Consider the following 16,219-nt stretch of genomic DNA (forward strand, 5'->3'; position numbering starts at 1 on the left):
CACCGCAGCCCATTTCGCTAATAACTCCACGAATCGACCCAACCACCTCGTTAAAAATAAAGGATTCGCGTTAAGGACTTCCACCGAGAGTAATCTTCATTACGGTTCTCTAAAGTGTCAAGAGAAGTAACTTTTGTTAATGGCGCTAATTGACACCTCAGTGTGCCTCCGTGTTCTGCGGCTTTTCCTTCTCGCTTGTGGCGTGCTTTGTTGCTTATCGTAATTTTTGCGCGTACCACCTGAATCACTAAGCGCACTATTTCCTACGCGCGCCGCCTGCTAAATAATTAATAGACATACGCGCTCAAGAAATTCTTCTACCGGCTGAAGCACGACGTTGTTCGCACACGGTATGCCTTTTTAGTTTTACTTACGTTTTCTTTTTGTCTTTACAAAAGGATATGCTCATATTGTACTCCTGCTTTATTATATGCTCTTATTGTACTCCTGTATGTTCGTAAGAAGAGTAAAGAAAGAGGGAACCCCATCCCTTCCCCCTGTACAGGGTAGCATACCGGTTATGCCAAACTGGTTAACATCCCTGTCTTTCCTCTCTCCCGTTTTCTTCTCTCTCTCTGTATGTTCGTGGCAATATGTATTCTTCAATTGTGTTGATGTACTACTATTACTTTGTCACTGCTGTAATCGCCAAGGAAGGACGTGCGTCCTCGTCAAACTACCTAAATGACATCTTTTTTCGCCCGCCCAATTGTTTCATTATGTTGTATTGATGCGGAAATAATCTTCATTGTCTCTCTGGAGCTAATAATATATATATATATATATATATATATATATATATATATATATATATATATATATATATAGGGTCATTCCACGCCAACTGTCCCAGCCGGGACGCTCGACAAAAATCAATTTCTCTGAAACAATCTGAGAAAATTACGCACTAATAGACATTAGTTCTACAGTATTTTCCCAAAATATTTTGAGCGGCAAAATTTTTTCGGGCCCGTGAGCGCCATTTGAAATTCTCTATATGGTGGAAAACCAGGTACGAAAGAAAAAGTCGCTATAAATGGACCGTTTCGCGGATTCATCCGAAGCTTGCTTTTTTGTGTTTTTAGAACATGGCGCGTTTATTATAGGACAGTTTCTTAGAGTAGCTTTATATTTTTCACTGCTTAGTGCTTAGGTAAAATTGAGTAAATTGCAGCGTTTTCGGGAATTTTTTTACAAAAGACAGTTGTAGACCAAATACATTGATTATTTTTATAGAACTCTCCATAAGACGTACTATCTCCTAAAGTTTTTGTTTTGCGTGTGTGCGGCGCACAGGGCATAAAATAAAATCCTGAACTTAGAAAAAACGCTACATTGGCGTATGTTCAGACGTCTGTAGCACCCTAAGGTGGTCCAACAAAAAAATAAGCAGAGAAGCGCATACGATTGAGAATCATAACAACTTCGTCCACAGAAAGTTTTAATCGAAGTAGTTTTTGTTTCAGTCAGTCAGTCAGTCAAGAACTTTATTCATCGGTCCTGAGGAGTTTAGGCCGCCGGGGGATCCAGGGGGGACACCCTAGCAGCCGCTACCGTAGGCGACGCCCGAGTCGGGGCGGGAACGTGATGGCGTTCCGCCAGTTCTTGGGCCCTCTGGACTGCCTTGAGTTGTTGGTGGAGCTCGGAGCTCCTGAGTGCCTCTTCCCAGTCGGACTCACTGGTGAGAGGTCCCTGAGGTAACGCGGGACATTGCCATAGCATGTGCGAGAGTGAACAATAGAGTTCTCTGCAATCTGGGCATTGGGGAGTGATTTCTGTGTTGTAATGGCTCAGTCGGCCCCGTGATAGGTACGATCTTGTTTGTAGCATTCGAAAGGCTACCGCTTGCGCACGTTCGAGCTTTGTGTGTGGTAATGGGTATTGGCATCTGTTGTTGCGGTAGTGAGAGGTGATTTCGTGGAAGGTTAGTAAGGGGTCGTTAAACTGTATATCTGGGCCCAGCTCTTCGGTGGCTGATTGATCGTCGCGGCGGGTGAGCTCTCGCGCTCGGTCATGAGCCGTTTCGTTGAGGTTGGGTTGTTGGGGATGGACGTCTTTGCCCATGTGGGCAGGGAACCAAGAGAGGCATTGCGAACCCGTGTGCTTTCGTGTTTGTAAGATGCGGGCTGCTTCACGCGCGATGTTGCCGGTTTCGTAAGCCCGAATGGCGGCGCGAGAGTCAGTGAAGACGCTAGTGTGCGAGGGGTCGGTCATCGCTAAAGCTATGGCGACCTGCTCGGCTATGGCGCTCGTTGCTAGCCTAACCGAGGCGGCTGAGCGTAGGGCTCCATCGCCATCTACAACTGCGAGTGCAAAGGTGGAGGAGTTGCCGTATTGCGCCGCATCGACGAATACGGTAGAGCCGCGATTCGCGGCGGTACGGTCGAGGATAGCGCGAGCGCGGGCCAGGCGTCTGCCATTATTGTGGTGTGGGTGGACGTTTCGCGGGAATGGGGTTACCATGTAGGTTTCTCGGACATCTCTAGGGAGGGTTACTGCACGTTCAAGGTAGGGGTGTGAGGACATGCCGGCTTCGTTTAGTAATCGACGGCCTGCCTTGGAGGAGGAGAGGCGGACCACTTGGGCTGTGGTCTGGGCCTCGATCACTTCATCGATGTCGTTGTGCATACCTAGTTGGTCGAGACGGGAGGTACTCGTGTTTTGGGGTAGGCCGAGGACTTGTTTAATGCTTTTGCGCATGAGTGTGTTCAGCTTAGTCTTTTCCACTTTTGTCCAGTTGTGGGCAGAGGCGACGTAATTGATGTGGCTCATTAAGAACGCGTGGTATATGCGCAGGAGGTTGGCCTCACCGAGGCCTTGCCTGCGACCCGAGACTCGCTGGATCAGTCGGAGCATGTTTTCCGTTTTAGTTGTGATATGTGTTATTGTACGTGCATGGCACCCGGTGGCCTCGACTAGGAGACCGAGAATGCGTATGGAGTCAACGCGGGGTATTCGTTGCCCGTCTTTGGCTTGTAGTGCTATGGGAAGCTCGTGTAAAGGGGTTAGATTACGAACGCCTTGGCGAGATGGCCGGTACAGTAGCAATTCGGATTTCGTGGGTGACAGTCTCAGTCCGGTGTTTTGTAGGTAGGCTTCTGTGATATCGAGAGCGGTTTGAAGGGCTTGCTCTACTTCCGCCAGGGAACCTCCCGGGCACCAGATGGTGATGTCGTCCGCGTAAAGAGCATGGTTTATGTTGGGGATGTCGCGGAGTTTGTCAGACAGTCCCTTCATTACTATGTTGAAAAGGAGGGGCGAAATGACTGCCCCTTGTGGGGTCCCGTTGGGACCTAATGTGTATGTGTCGGATGTGAGTTGCGATACTCGTAGTTGAGCTTTCCTTTCTTGCAGGAAAGAACGGACGTATGCCTGTAATCTTTTACCGAGGCCAAGGCTGGCAATGGATTCCAGTATGAAGCGGTGGGAAACGGTGTCGAATGCTTTGGTGAGGTCTAGGGCGAGGATGCCGCGGACATCTCTCGTTTTTGAGTCGAAGATGTGCTTCTTTAGCAGTAACATGACGTCTTGTGTTGAGAGGTGTGGTCGGAACCCTACCATGTTGAATGGAAAGAGTTCGTGGTCCTCTATGTAGCGCGATACGCGATTAAGGATAGCATGTTCAGCTGCTTTGCCTATACATGAGGTTAGGGAGATGGGGCGTATATTGTCAAAGTTGAGTGGTTTGCCAGGCTTTGGGAGGAAGACCACCGTGGCCGTGCGCCATTGTTCAGGCACGTGGCCGGTTTCCCACATGTGGTTTATATCTTTCGTGAGTAGTGTGATGGCTTGGTCATCTAAGTTTCGCAACAGGCGGTTGGTTACCCTGTCGGGACCAGGGGCCGATCTACTGTTGAGGTTGTGCAAGGCTTCCCGAATTTCAGACTCCGTGAAGGGGTCATCGAGTTCGGGTATTGTTACACATTCTATTTGGGGGTAGTCGGTGGGGTGTGCGGTGTGTAGGGGAAGGTGTCGTTTGGCGATTTCCTCAAGGAAGGTTGTCTCCGTTCCTCCCGTCTTTTTGTGCGAGTGAAGGAGACGGTCTATGGCGTGACTCTGGTTGTCTTTTGTTTGGCGGTCATCGAGCATGTGTTTTAGGAGGTTCCATTTACCTCCCGTTCGCATGCGGCCGTCGACTGCCGAGCAGAGTTCGTGCCATTGGAGTCGTGTGAGCTCCGTGCAGTATTGGGTGATGTCTCGGTTTAGTATTGCTATGCGTTTGCGTAAGCGTCTGTTGAGTCGTTGTGTTTTCCAGCGTGCAAGTAATGATGCTTTTGCCTCGAGCATGTGTGCGAGGTGTGGGTCCATTCTCGGGACGTCGAGCTCTATTTGTATGGTTTTCGTTGTTTTGGCTACGTCTTCCTGGAGTGAGGACAGTAGTTCGGTGAATGTGTTGTATGCGGTTGTGTTGTTTTTGCGGAGGGTGCGGAAGGCATCCCAGTCCGTTAGCGTGAATGTACGGGGTGGGGCTGTTGCGTTGGGTAGTTCGGTGCGTATGATGAAGTGATCGCTGCCCAGGTTCTCCTGCGTATTGGTCCAGGTATGGCCTGTGACGTTACGGGTGAATGCTAAGTCAGGTGTAGTGTCGCGGCGTACCGACGTGCCTAGTCTCGTAGGGAATCGGTGATCTGTAATTAGTGTGAGGGACAGGTCGTCTATTGCTCGCGTGAGGTTAGTGGCCTTGGTCGTTGCCTGGGGGTAACCCCATGACGGGTGGGGGGCGTTGAAGTCTCCTGCTATGAAGAGCGGAGAGTTTCGCGCGAGGGTTGTGGCTTTTGTTAAAAGCGCGTGGAAGGACTGTCGATACTCCGACGGGGAGCTGTAAACGTTGAGAACGAAAACGCTTTGTTTTAATAATCGGTTTGGTATGAGTTCGATGAGTATCGCCTCTAGGCGGCTGCGGGTGGGTAACACGTCGTGTTCAATGAAAGCGAATTTCTTACTGATGAGTGTGGCTATACCTCTCTTGGTCTCCCGTCGTTGTGAGATGGGGTGGTAACCCGATAGTGTGAGCTTGTCACATAAGGTTTCCTGCAGAAGTATTACGTGAGGCTTTTTGGGTTGCGCTTTAATGTACTGCTGCAGTGGGGTTTTGCGCTTCGCGTAGCTAGCACAATTCCACTGCCAAATTTCTAGGGTGTCTTGAGTTGTGGAAGCCATGGTGATTAGATTAGATTAGCTGGCCCGGGCAGGTGTGCCGTTGGATCCGTGGGAAGTGCTTGTTTCGCTTTGTGTTTAGCTTTTATGGTGGCTTTTTGCTCTAGTGCTTCTACCCGGCGTGACAAGGTGTGGATACTTTCGTTGTTTTCTCGTGTGAGACGGAGGATTTCGTTTAGAGTGTCTTGTGATGTGTCGCTGTCACCACTGACCGTTTCTGAGAGTGAGGGGGCTCTGCGCTTAGGTTTGCTAACGTCTACCGAGGGTGAGGGTACAGGTTTAGGGGCTGTGAGAGTTTGTATCTGTTGCCTCGCATCATTTAGTTGTGTGGTGAGCTGTTGTATGGTGGCCCGAAGGCCTGCTAGTTCTTGGCGTAGGGTTGTGACTATCTCGCTTTCATGCTCTGGCAATGAAGGCCGCGTTACCTGTTTAGTTGGTGGTGGGCTCCGTTGCGATTGTTGCTTCCCTTGGACTCGATCCGCCCATGTCAGCCCGGCCTGGCGGGAGGGGGAACGTCCCCTGGAGCGGGAGCGGCTGTGGAGGGCGCTGCGACGTCTCGCTGCCGGTGTGACGGAGCGGCTTCTCCTGGATGCCGCGGAGGTGCTCGAGGTGGCGCTGGAGTTGCGGGAGCTGGCTCCGCTCGGTCCCCGGGAGCGGCTACGGCCACGTTGACGACGTCGGCGCCGTCGTTGTCGCACGATGTACGGAACTTGAAACTTGCGCTTGCAGTCCTTGTCGGCGGTGGGGTGCGGTCCGCCGCAAAGGGTGCAGTGGGGCTTACACTGGTGGTTCTCGGGTGGGGTTTTGAGCCCACACGTCCGGCACCACGTTGTGTTGGGGTTGGGACAAACGTCTGCGCGATGGCCGAGGCTGCCGCAGTTGTAACAAACCTCCGTGTGCCTGCGGAAAAGCGTGCATCGAACTTATGCTCGCCCCGCAGTACACATAATTGGGAACTTGCATTCCTTGGAATAGGATGGTCACGGCTGGGGTGTTCTTGATGCGTTTCACCTCCAGAGCACTGGGGTTGCGTTTTGTGACGATCAGTTCTCGGAGCTGGTTATCGTTGAGGTCGAGGTCGATGCCTCGGATGACGCCTTTGCAGGTGTCGTCAGGTGGAGCCGGGTATACCGCAACTCGGTACAAGGTGTCTCGCAGGCGGAGTTGCTGTACCGTGGTATAGGCTCGTGCGTTTCGTTCGCTAGGGGTACACACGACGAAAATGTTCTGGGTTACGTTAGGGCAAATTGAGTCTTCCGTGAGGTCCTGAGGAGCCAGGGCTGCGGCCATTGCCAGGGATTGCTCAAACTGCACCGGTGTGATTTTAGCCACGTTGAGGCCGTCTCGGGGCCTGACGATGATGCGGTATGTGTCCCTCGGTAGTTGAGGGAGTCTCGAGGGGGCGACGAGGCGTTCATACGCGCCTCTCGGTCCGGTGGTGCGGCCGCCGTTCGTTCGTCTGCCTCGTGTACTTGTGGGTCTTGCGTCTTGAGGTTGCTTAGCTTTGCTCTTGCTTGGTTTACGGTTGTAGGCCGTAATCCAGCCCGGGCCATTCGCTTCTTCAGGCGAAATTGCTTCGCCGTCTACGATTTCCATGGTGAACGGGGGAAAGTTGCGGGTTAGGCCTAGGCCTACCCGCCTTGGGTCGCCGGAGCTAGCTAGCCCGTCAAGGTTAGCGAGGCTGCGGCGTGGTTGGCACTTCGGAAGGCAAAATATGGAGAAAGAGCCTACCCACCGAAATAAATCCGGTGTCCACGGAATCCGTGTAACCTGCTGCGTTCGTTGGCGTGAAATTTACGGTGGGTTGAGGTGAAAAACCTCGCACAGTCATTGAAGATAGCGGAAGCCGATGTTTCCACGTCCGCACTGGTCGGCTTCTTCTGCTTTCTGACAGACAGGTGAAACCAATTTTTGTAAGGGTCTGGCTGTCACACCTCGTTCTGTGGTTACGCTTGTCACCGTTAACTACTACAGCTACCACAAGGGTTTGTTTAATCATTAACATGGATTGATGTACCACCAATTCATCAAAGTGGGTGCATCCACGTTTAAACGGTGCTATAGCTGCAGACATCAATATGCGCTGTACAAACTCTCTTATATCAATGTACAGTAAACATTCAGTTACTTCTGTAAGGGCACGGCTTTACTTTCGTGTTATTCCGATTACTATGGAGAGGGGATTAACCATCTTTTTTTATCGCTGTAGTAAAGTTGTTCAGCTAAAGATCAACGCTGGTCTTCTTTACCTTAGTCCCGTCTGTTTCAGCGCTGCTATTACGAACGTTTAGCAACTCCCCATACGCTTCTACAGCCTCATAGTCAGATCAAGGTTTTGACAGTTAAATCCAGAATCTATTATAAGCTGACGACATACATTATTTCAAGAGGCGATACATTCCCTGCCCGATACTGCGAGCGTTTGATGTTCCAGTGGCGTAGAGCTGAAATGGAGAACTTGAACAACATCGCGGAAAACGATGGCACCAAGTAAGGACAGGACGCGAACGAAGCGCACATCGTCCTTTGTGCCCACTATTTTTTGGTTCTCGTCTTATTTTGCGTTGTTGTTCAAGTACCGTGGATTTCAAACCAACTTGCCCACTCTTGCCGTCCTTTGAAATAGGGGCCAGTTGCTTAAACATTGTCCTGCATAATCCGCCATGAAGCACCGAGACCGAGTTACGTGAACATAAAACGACCGTAGAGCTCGCTGTCTTGCTGTATGTTCACGTAATTGGTACCTGTACGCCACTGCGCCATTACAGTTTCAGTGCTCCATTGTATAGGCGCATATTTTGGTAGTATAGCGACACGATTACACTCACGCGACTATAAGATAACCCGCAGAAATAACGCGGCTACTGCGACGAGAGGTGTTGCGAATGGGCGGTTTCATTATACTACTTCATACAGAGAACGTTGTACGAATAACATAAACATTTGAACGTTCTTGTCGCGCACGTCGCCTACTGACTCGGATGTAGCAATGCAGACGCAAAAAATGAATGAAAAATGCAATAATGTACAGTAAGCCACTGCGCAAACAAAAGATCCAGATACTCTGTCGACCGGAAAGAACAAGTCGTAGAAAAATTGAAGAATGGCGCAAACAGAAAAAAAAATAAAGACGCTAGTTACTAGCTACGCACGCGTGGAGCGCCGTCCACAATCGCCGTGGCGTGCAGTGTATGTATACTACATACAGCGGTGTTGCTGCACGCCCTATATACTTCCCCTGCGAGCAAGGACAATTACACTATAGGCGGTGGCAACGGCGCCGCGAAACAGCAGTAGCCGCGTAGAACAAACGAGCGATTACGAAAGCTCGTAAACTGCGAAGGCGTGAGGCAAATGTACGATTATTTAGCGCCGTTTTGCATATTCAATCGGCAGCCTAGATTGGAGCGTGAATAGGGGGAGGGTGCAAAAGGAGAGGGAGAAACAGCGTGGTTTAGGTCGTGGGTGTACTATGATGGCTTTTTCTATCACCCTCAATATTATAACCCACGTGGTAATACGAACAGCACCTTGGGGACACCAATGTATGCAAGGGCACCTGACAAATCATCCACGTGTGATCTATTGTCATTCGGTTTCTTTTTTGTCACCTATTATCTATCAGGTGAATACACTCCGTCTCACCTAGCTGGCTGTCGTTACAAAGAGCACTGCATTCCACTTGCAGTAAAAGCAGTGGAAGCTGCCCCTCCAGCTCACCTGCTTACTGTCAGTGAAAGTAGACCTGCTTGCTGACTCTTCCTTGACTGCTACTTTTTGCATTTGAAGCCTAAATAAAAATAAGACGATAATAAGCAGATAAAAACGATGGCCTAGGTTACGGTGAATGAGGGCTGTGGAAGAGTTCCATTGGAATCGGCCGCGTCTCTTTTCTGAGCACGTAGGAAGCCACGAACTTTTTCTATGGAACACTGCCACGCTGGAATTACGGTTTTGTCGTACAATATATTGCTTTACTTTTTCTCTTAAGTGAGTTAACGTGCACGAACACCCACGGCATCATTTTAATGAATTGCGTAAGCGTTTAGCGCAAACATAAGTGTAAGCTTTAGTCTAATCAGCATGTCGTTTGTTGGCTGCTTATGCAATGCCATTCAAAGTTGCAAGAGCTAATCGTGGACCTTGCAACTTCGAATGTCAATGCATTAGCGGCCAGCGAAATGCGGCCAACCAACGACATGCTGACTAGAGTAAAGCTTAAATTTATGTGCTGCGCGAAACGCTTAGGCAATTCATTAAAATGATGCCGTGACTGTTAACGTTAACTCCCTGCCCGTCTTTGATTGTCAGGGTGTGGCCAATCACTTTGTTAATTGCGAGCTGTCGTCTATCGAGGCTGTTCAACCGATCACTCAGCTGAACGCGCTGTTCTTCGTATTGCGGGCATTCTATAATGAAACAGACATCCACAGACGCATCGGGATTATCACAGGGGTCGCAGTGTTGGAATGTTCTGCTTTTGATGCGGCACACAAAGTGAGGCGTGGGCTGCTTGCAGTTGTCATTACTGCTCCCTTTCATAGAGTTGTGTTGTTAATGAACATCACAAAACTCCAATAGCGCCTATGTGCCACAGAAGTTGGGCAAATCCCACTACTCACCACAGACGCTCGCACGCGCTGCTCCTCTGCTAGCAGATGCGCGCTCTCCTTGCGTTTTGCGTTTTCACCTCGGACGCTGAGGAAGGGCATTCCAAGAGGTGGACAGGCGAGCCGACGAACGCAGCGTAGTGATGCAAAGAGCGAAACGAGAAAACGCGCGCGACTCGCGAGCATTCGCTGTTGACTCGTGCACAACTGCAGCGCCACAATTAAGTTTCGACTTCTGGGTGGGTTAGGCGCCCTTTAACAATTGAAGGCAAGCGGCGCGTCTTTCTTTGCAATCCGGCATACAGCATAGATGTTAGTATTCGTTTCAATAAAGAAAACCACAAAACAATCATCAAAAACCACATGATGGATGATAGGGCGCCTGCGAGCAATGGGAACAACCACCCACGCGTTCCGGGAAAAGATTAGGTTGCAGCTACTTTGCACTTCACACGAGGGCTTCGAATGACGTCAAACGGCCCTTCCTTCTCTCCGTGAGTGTTTACCGCTTTCATATATATATAAAAGGGGACCGATTTAGCAACTCATTCAGTTCATTATAAGACTACCATGGGTAGACCACGGAAGTTAAAGAGACACTAAAGGCAAATAACAATTTATGTCAGAGTGAAAGGTCAATGTGAGTGAAAGGTCAATGGCACAAACGTCACTATTATCAACAGCAGCGTTCTACTGATCGAGAAATCAAGGTAAGTGTAGGACACGATATGCGGTACCAGAGAGGCATTTTGGAATCAGCCCGATGACGTCAAGAGTTCCGAGTACAATTAATCACTAGTGCTCAAACAACTTTTAATAAAAAAATTTCACCATCTCTCACTAAAGGGAACCCTGTGGAGATGCGAAGCAGCGCATGGGTCAACTTAAAGTTCCGTTCTTCACGGCACCTTGCCCGATGTTAACGCGTCCTTGCATGTGGAGCACACCATGAATTCACTGTAGTTGCTGTTGCTGTTACTCGCCCCGAAGTCTTGTTGGAGCACGCCACGTGGGTTCATCGCGCGTCTGCAGCATCTCGTTCCCCAACACCACCACGTGATTGCTGAGAGAGTGTAAGGGGGAGAGGCCACAGCGTCTTACCCAGCCCCTTACACAGGCCCGAACGCGCTAGCACGTGCCAGCGCATTCTGACTAGGATACAACGCGTTGGTTCATCGCGCGTCCGCAGAATCTCGTTCGCCGACACCATCACATCACACCATCACGCATCTCCACAGGGTTCACTGTCTTTGATTGTTCACCTGTTATAATCCCTCTGGGATTGACAGTATGTATAAATAAATATATTTTTATTTTTTATTTTTTTATTGACTGTACTAAATCACTGTCTTTGATTGTTCACCTGTTATAATCCCTCTGGGATTGACAGTATGTATAAATAATATATTTTATTTTTTATTTTTTTATTGACTGTACTAAATCACTCTCTTTGATTGTTCACCTGTTATAATCCCTCTGGGATTGACAGTATGTATAAAAAAATATATTTTTATTTTTTATTTTTTTATTGACTGTACTAAATCACTCTCTTTGATTGTTCACCTGTTATAATTCCTCTGGGATTGACAGTATGTATAAATAAATATATTTTTATTTTTTATTTTTTTATTGACTGTACTAAATCACTCTCTTTGATTGTTCACCTGTTATAATCCCTCTGGGATTGACAGTATGCATAAATAAATATATTTTTATTTTCTATTTTTTTATTGACTCTACTAAATCACTGTCTTTGATTGTTCACCTGTTATAATCCCTCTGGGATTGACAGTATGTATAAATAAATATATTTTTATTTTTATTTTTTTATTGACTGTACTAAATCACTCTCTTTGATTGTTCACCTGTTATAATCCCTCTGGGATTGACAGTATGCATAAATAAATATTTTTATTTTTTATTTTTTTATTGACTGTACTAAATCACTGTCTTTGATTGTTCACCTGTTATAATCCCTCTGGGATTGACAGTATGTATAAATAAATATATTTTTATTTTTTATTTTTTATTGACTCTACTAAATCACTATCTTTGATTGTTCACCTGTTATAATCCCTCTGGGATTGACAGTATGTATAAATAAATATATTTTTATTTTTTATTTTTTTATTGACTGTACTAAATCACCCTCTTTGATTGTTCACCTGTTATAATCCCTCTGGGATTGACAGTATGTATAAATAAATAATTTTTATTTTTTATAGACTTACTTTCTCTTTGATTGTTCACCTGTTATAATCCCTATTGACAGTATGCATAATAAATATATTTTTATTTTCTATTTTTTTATTGACTGTCTTTGATTGTTCACCTGTTATAATCCCTCTGGGATTGACAGTATGTCTTAGACTGGACTGATTGTTCACCTGTTATAATTCCTCTGGAATTGACAGTATGTATAAATAAATATATTTTTATTTTTATTTTTTTTATTGACTGTACTAAATCACTGTCTTTGATTGTTCACCTGTTATAATCCCTCTGGGATTGACAGTATGTATAAATAAAAATAAATAAATAATTGCTAAGAGAGTGTAAGGGGGAGAGGCCACAGCGTTTTACCCAGCCCCTTACACAGGCCCGAACGCGCTAACGCGTGCCAGCACACGTGGTTTTGTCTGCTTTACGGCAAGCTACGACAGCATACGGCAGCCAGGGCCCCTAAAGTGATCTGCACGTATCATCATCAAGGCGGTCGAAGAACAAGACGAAGAAGACGTCTCCTTAGCGCGAGCGCGCGCTCAGTATGTTACAGATGGCTATGGTAGGTTTTAGAAAGCGTACGGTCGCCAATGGAATTACGGACAAAGCCCATCGCAAAAGCTGCTTCGCATCTAAAATAATGTTTCGTGCATTAGAAGACATAATATGCTGCTTGCGCGTTTCTCTTTGATTCATGGAAAAAGGACCTTGGGTGTTACCATGGTGAAAGGCGCGGATGGTTCAAAAGTTCTTTTTTGGCCGGGCTGCGCTCCGCTCACGCGGTCGCGTCTCAGTGGTAGTTTTCGTTTGCGTAGTCGCATCTCAAGGGGTAGTTTCATTATCGCATATTGCTGCGCGGGTTTGCTGGCTCGCTAAACTCGCTCTTACTACAACTGGGAAAATATGACGCGTCCTTGTAGTATCTGCTGCAGCAACAAAATAAACGACGTTCCAATAGGCGTAACGGAGGGAACTCCTACGCTCGAAGTGTCTAAGTGCCGCACTTTTGCGACAGTGAGATGAATAACAAAAAATCTACTCGTGTGCTCACTGCATTTTCGTGCAGAGGATTACGAAATCATCCGTAACGTAAGCAAATCGTGCAACCCGTCTTCAAGTACTGCATACCCGCAGCGCTGTTTCGTCGGTCTTGTCAGGATGCTGCATGCCCACGTAAGAAAAATATAAGAATAAAAGAAATGGTTTCAAGGTTTTAAAAAAGCAAAATTGTAATAATAGGAAGCGCTACATATCATTCTCGTGGCTGTTTTCGCGAACCGCTCCTCTCCGTGCCTCAAAGCCAAATGAGTCTTCAAGCGCCTTCTGCACGACTCCTCGGAGAGATTGAACATTGGTTACAAGTGTATCACACAAGTGAAGGCTACGCACACCGATTTCACGTCGTACATGGGTTGATCGTGTCGCATCTCAGGACACAGCGCAGATTTGGGGTACCTTATATATATCGTCAATGATAAGTTGTTATTCAAGAGTCAGTCGCCCGAGCATGTATCATGTACTAAAATGTTAATATAAAACGACGTCCAGTGCTTCTAAAGATTACGAGAACGCCCCCTCCAAACCTCAACAATGGCGCTGTTCCGCTTACCGTTGCGTTCGTTCTGCCGAAATAGCTCAGTTGGGAGAGCGTTAGACTGAAGATCTAAAGGTCCCTGGTTCGATCCCGGGTTTCGGCATGAGCAACTTTCTTTTTGTTTTTTACGGCATAGTTCATACATACAAAAAAATTGGCCGCGTATCTGCGTGCTTCGCTGCAAATGTCGTGTAAAGACGATAGAAGAGGCGCTGTGTGAGATATGGACGCCATCTGGCAATACGTCGGGAAACATGAGTGCTGTGTTGCGTGCTGGTAGTCCCGGCGCAGCAGCAGGCGAAGACCGGCGGTGACCAACGCGACCGGCGGGTACGCCAGCCAGCCCGAAAACGCGGTTTGGCGCGAAGCGCTGAAGCAGAGAAACGTCCGCACTCAACGAGTACTCTCCACACACTCTTTTATTTACACGTCGCCTGGGTAAAACAGGAACGCCAGAGCGGCGCCCACAACCGGCAGCCTGAAGGCCGCCCCACAACGCTGCTTTTTCATTTTTTAAATATTTTTTTTCACCTTCTTGGCCTTCTCAGAACTAAAGTTTTTCAACACCAACCCATGGCATTCGTACAGTGCAATACAGAACCGAAACCGAAACACAACAATGAGCTCGTGCGAAGGGCACGGAGGAAGGCAAATTTCAGCGCAGTCGCATTTTCAGCTTTGTTGAAACAGCGCTCACTAGACGACGACGAAGAAAAAGAAGGCACAGGACAGGCGCTGCCTGTCCTGTGCCTTCTTTTACTTCGTCGTCGTCGTCTAGTGAGCGCTGTTTCAACAAAGATGAACGCATACCAACTCGCTCAAGCTTCCATTCTTATGCATTTTCAGCGCAGCTTAAGAAACTAGGGTCCTTAAAATTACGTATGTATGCATTTTCTATTAAAGGAACACGCCACCTAATACTTACCTAGTGATGTTGCACCTCAGATATGCATGTTATTTACTTTTTGATCGACAACGTTCACAAGTATGAACAGCCGTACCAGTTCAAGACGGCTGGCCCTTGGGCAAGTGGTTCAACTTTGGCCGAGTGGCTGAATCGAGGGACGTGCCGACAAACAGAAAGACAGACAGAAAGACAGACCAAAATTTCTGCGTTTAAGTTCCCCAAGAAAGACTATCGTCTTTAAAATAGCTTAGATTCATACTCTGAAGAAACATTTGTGGTACCTTATATGTATCGTCAATGATAAGTTGATATTACAGATTTAACCGCCCGAACGTATCACATGTACTAAAATGCTAAGATAAAGCAACGTCCAGTACTTCAATAGATTACGAGAACGCCCCCTCCAAACCTCAACAATGGCGCTGTTCCGCTTTACCGTTGCGTTCGTTCTGCCGAAATAGCTCAGTTGGGAGAGCGTTAGACTGAAGATCTAAAGGTCCCTGGTTCGATACCGGGTTTCGGCATACGCAACTTTCGTTTCGTTTTTTTACGGCATAGTTCATACATACAAAATTAGCTTAGATTCATGCTCTGAAGAAACATTTGTGGTACCTTATATGTATCGTCAATGATAAGTTGATATTACAGATTTAACTGCCCGAACATATCACATGTACTAAAATGCTAAGATAAAGCAACGTCCAGTACTTCAATGAATTACGAGAACGCCCCCTCCAAACCTCAACAATGGCGCTGTTCCGCTTTACCGGTGCGTTCGTTCTGCCGAAATAGCTCAGTTGGGAGAGCGTTAGACTGAAGATCTAAAGGTCCCTGGTTCGATCCCGGGTTTCGGCATACACAACTTTCGTTTCGTTTTTTTACGGCATAGTTCATACAGAAATCGCTTAGATTCATGCTCTGAAGAAACATTTGTGGTACCTTATATGTATCCTCAATGATAAGTTGTTATTACAGATTGAACCGCCCGAGCATATCACATGTACTAAAATGCTAAGATAAAGCAACGTCCAGTACTTAATAGATTACGAGAACGCCCCCTCCAAACCTCAACAATGGCGCTGTTCCGCTTTACCGGTGCGTTCGCTCTGCCGAAATAGCTCAGTCATTCCACTTCCGGCCACCACAGTGAACGGACGTGTAAAGATGAGCTCTCTCGGAGCGGCTACAGCGGCCCAAGGCCGCGGAATCAGGACTGTTGAAAAGCCGGCTGAAGATTATCAGGTTGTTTTGCCGCATCTGCCCACAGGTGAATCAGTTTTGAATACCGTTTTTTTGCACGGTTGCCTAAAGGCACGGCCTTATCGTGTAGAACATTTCCGAGACACCCTTAACAAGATGTCGCTCCTGCCCGAGGTGGTTGCCCTAGGGGCGTACCAGATGAATCACCTGTGGGCAGTAACGTTTAAAGACGAGGAAGGGAAAAAGAAGATGCTTGCAACAGAGGCCATTGCTGTCAAGGATGAGCGCTGCATGGTCATTGACCCTTGTGACCGAGGCGTTCGACTGAAGCTTTACTGGTTACTGCATGGTGTGCCCGACGACGACGTGCGAACGGCATTGGCACCCTTCGGAAAGGTGACAGGAATTTCACGAGACAAATGGAAGGTGAAAGGCTGCATGGATAAAGGGTCAACCACAAGCTCAGTAACCTTGAAACTGAAAGTGGGCGTTACCGTTGATGATTTGCCTCATCAGCTGCGAGTCGCT

General features: G+C 47.5%; 3 non-coding genes across 3 annotated transcripts; all 3 read left to right on the forward strand.

The window, feature by feature from the left end:
- The first annotated feature begins 13,614 nt into the window (after positions 1 to 13,614).
- On the forward strand, positions 13,615 to 13,687 carry Trnaf-gaa (transfer RNA phenylalanine (anticodon GAA)). Its single transcript has one exon. It is a non-coding gene; the product is annotated as a tRNA-Phe (tRNA).
- A 1,255-nt stretch (positions 13,688 to 14,942) lies between these two features.
- Trnaf-gaa (transfer RNA phenylalanine (anticodon GAA)) lies at positions 14,943 to 15,015 on the forward strand. Its single transcript has one exon. It is a non-coding gene; the product is annotated as a tRNA-Phe (tRNA).
- A 258-nt stretch (positions 15,016 to 15,273) lies between these two features.
- Positions 15,274 to 15,346, forward strand: Trnaf-gaa (transfer RNA phenylalanine (anticodon GAA)). The gene has a single exon. It is a non-coding gene; the product is annotated as a tRNA-Phe (tRNA).
- The last annotated feature ends 873 nt before the right edge of the window (positions 15,347 to 16,219 follow it).

This window comes from Rhipicephalus sanguineus, unplaced genomic scaffold, assembly GCF_013339695.2.
Source record: "Rhipicephalus sanguineus isolate Rsan-2018 unplaced genomic scaffold, BIME_Rsan_1.4 Seq8462, whole genome shotgun sequence".
NCBI lineage: Eukaryota > Metazoa > Arthropoda > Arachnida > Ixodida > Ixodidae > Rhipicephalus > Rhipicephalus sanguineus.